The sequence below is a fragment of the Rattus norvegicus genome, chromosome 14 (assembly GCF_021556685.1).
Source record: "Rattus norvegicus strain SHRSP/BbbUtx chromosome 14, alternate assembly SHRSP_T2T, whole genome shotgun sequence".
NCBI lineage: Eukaryota > Metazoa > Chordata > Mammalia > Rodentia > Muridae > Rattus > Rattus norvegicus.
The window spans coordinates 87,462,662-87,466,079 of NC_141547.1; the positions used below are offsets into that span (position 1 = coordinate 87,462,662).

Here is a 3,418-nt window from a genome sequence, read left to right on the forward strand (position 1 = left end):
CTCAAAAAAAAAAAAAAAAAAAAACAGGGAAAGAAGTGAGGAAGCAAAGAGAAACCCATGACCACTCCAAGGCAGACCAATGTGAAAAACGGCATTCTTGATGCAGACCTGGGGAGCTAAAGGTAGGATTGGCTTCACAGACCTCTCTTGTTGGAGTCCCAGGACACGATTGAGCTCAAAGGTACCCCTGCCCTGGCAGGCAGGAGCTGGCAGGCCAGGAGGGTCTTAAACAACCTCAAAGAGATTCTTAGAGCCGCAGATGGCTGCTGAAACATCAAACAGCTTTTTTTTTTCAAATAGCATGGAAATGGAAAACTTAGCTAGACATTCAGGAGAGCCAAAGCTGGAGCAGAGGAGAGAAGCAAGCACACGAGCACACAGAGCTGGGAGTTGTGGCAGCATCAACAGCACAATTGCTACGTAGGCCATTGCTAGGATCACAGTCTGTAGGAGATGGCTTGCAGTCCACATGTGTAACTTGAGCGGACCTGTATCTGTAAGCATCAGAACATCCAAAAAGCAGTTTGCTTCATCCTTTGCATTCATAAGCATGAAATCTGTCAAGGAACAGAGTTGGGCAAAGAAGACACAGGTAGATTTGGACTCATGAACTTCGTCCCAAAGACTCTCCTAATACTTCTTTGTCTTCACATTTTATCAGCATGCATGCCCAGTCCTCTCTCTCCTTCCTGAGTGCCAGGGTGTGGCCAGACTTAGAATGCCGGAGGCACACCGTGACCACACACCTTTTCTTACCTATTCACCTTAATTTTGATGACTCAATGGGTCCTCTTGGGCTCCACAACAATAACACAATTACAAGGATGAATGAAGTCAGGGGGAAAACATATCCAAAGAAACAAAGCAGTCAGTGGAACTGACTTTAAGTAATCCATGGGTTGGGTAACTGTGAGATAGAGGATTTAAAATAACTGTAAGTGATGATGCCATTACAATATGTGTCTGCACCGAGCAAGCAAACACCAAGAAGAATCAACAATGTTAACAATAATTCAATGAAAAGCCCCCTCATCTAAAATACTGAAGGAAAAACTTGAATGAAAAACTAGGAAAAAAAAATTGGAACATTCTAGAACTGTGGAACAGCTTCAAAATGAGTAACACATGCATAACTGTTATGCCAGGAGGGAAGAGAAAAAGAAATAGATCTGGAGAAAATTTAACGTGATAATGGCTAAGTATTTTTCTAAAATTAATGATAGAAGGCAGATCGTAGATCTAAGAAATTCAGATCACGAGGAGCAGAGTAACTACCAAAAATTTAGATATCTAGACTGCAGATGACCGAGTAAAGGAGAAAATCTGAAATCAGCCAAGAGGGAGGAAAAAACCTCTTACCTATAAATAAATAAATAAATAAATAAATAAATAAATAAATAAATAGATAGATAGATAGATAGATAGATAAATAGATAAATAGATAAATAGATAAATAGATAAATAGATAAATAGATAAATAGATAAATAGATAAATAAATAAGTCGTTTTTAGTGATGATAAAAACAAACAAGTGAAAACTACTTAAAATACAGAATGGAGAAAAGAAACATCAACCTACAGCATGCTAGGTAGAAGTTCTTTAAAATGGAAACAGAAGATTTTTGTGAAGAGACGGTGAATGGTGGTGTGAACTTACTGTTGTAGCTCCCGAGTCTTGGAGTAGACCCGCAGTGGGAGGGTCAGTCTCCTCTCTCTCTCTCCTGCCTCTTGTGAGGTTTTAGGTTTTGTTTGTTTGGTTTTTGTGTTTGTTTTTGCTTTGTTTTGCTTTGCTTTTTATCTTCAGCTACATTTTCAGCTTTGTGAGAAACATTATTATCAAAGGAGATGGCTAGCAATGTTACCAACAAGACAGATCCTCGATCCATGAATTCCCGTGTGCTCCTTGGGACTCTCACACTCTGGTGGTCAAGAAGTCTGATGTGGAGGCCATCTTTTCAAAGTATGGCAAAACTGTGGGTTGCTCTGTGCATAAGGGCTTTGTCTTTGTCCAGAATGTTGATGAAAGAAATGCCCGAGCTGCTGTAGCTGGGGAGGATGGCAGAATGGTTTTAGATATTAACCTGGCTGGAGAGCCAAAAGTGAACTGAGGAAAAGTAGGTGGGAAACGATCTGCAGCAGAGACGTACGGTTCCTCATTTGACTTGGACTATGACTTTCGACGGGATTATTATGACAGGATGTACAGTTACCCAGCACGTGTTGTTCCTCCTCCTCCTCCTCCTCCTCCTCCTCCTCCTCCTCCTCCTCCTCCTCCTCCCCCCATCCTCATCCTCATCCTTCTCCTCCCCATATTCCTTAAACCGAGGTGCCTTCCAAACGCCAGTCAGCGTGTGTCAGGGAACACCTCACGAAGAGGCAAAAGTGGATTCAATTCGAAGAGTGGACAACAGGGATCGTCTTCCAAATCTGGAAAGTGGAAAGGTGATGGCCTTCAGGCCGTTAAAAAGGAGCTGACTGGGATAAAACAAAAAGTGGATTCTCTGCTGGAAAGCTTGGGGAAAAATTGAAAAGGAGGAAAGCAAACAAGCAGTAGAGACGAAGAGTGAAAAGTCTGAAGGAGAGCAGAGCCGTGCCTCTGTGAAGAAAGATGAGACCGATGTGAAGGTGGGGTCTGAGGCAGATGCAGAAGACGCTGCCGAGGAAGGCGACCTGCTGGATGATGACGATAATGAAGATGGCGGGGAGGGGAGTGACTAGCTGGAGTTGAAGGATGATGAAAAAGAGCCCAAGGAAGAAGACGAAAGAGAGGGCACCCATGGGGAGGATGACTCTCGAGCACATAGTGGAGCTTAGAAATCTTAACCCATTATTCACTTACCTAGGCGCTCCTGAGAGGTCAAAGTAGCACCAGATCCTCTCCCCTAGAATCTTCTGCACATTCTCACTGCTCTCCCTCCTTGTCCTTCCTGTGCTCATTAATTCCGAATTGCCCTGCGCCTGCTTCTATTTTCACTTCCTGTGATGCTCCTTAGTAGTTTTGTTAAGTCTTACCCTGCAAATTCTGCAAGCTTTGCTCTAATTTTGATACCTCTTTGACTTAACAGTAAAAAGTTGTATGTTTTTTTATCAAGTGTATCCAAAATAATCTCTTGTTATGCAGGGAGTACAGTTCTTACCGTCACGATTGCAGTCGCTGCTTCCCTAACTGCAGAGGCATCTCGTTTACTTGTAATCCCGAGAGCAGCTTTGCCTTAGAGGCGTGTGTTTTCCCTCACACGAGTGGGACTGTTACAACACGAATGGAACCATGTATTTTTGTGAATGGGAGTTGGCTTGTCACATGCATCTTATAGGAAAACAGTGTAATAGTCTTAATATTTGTTTTCTAAAGTTATACCTTGGGTTATTTTTGTGAACAGCCTGACGTTTGGCATCTTCTTCTCAAAAATAAACAAAT

At 42.5% G+C, this 3,418-nt stretch overlaps 1 pseudogene; it reads left to right on the top strand.

Annotated features, from left to right (window-relative positions):
- The first annotated feature begins 1,842 nt into the window (after nt 1-1,842).
- Hnrnpc-ps1 (heterogeneous nuclear ribonucleoprotein C, pseudogene 1) lies at nt 1,843-2,814 on the top strand (annotated as a pseudogene).
- Nucleotides 2,815-3,418: the final 604 nt, after the last annotated feature.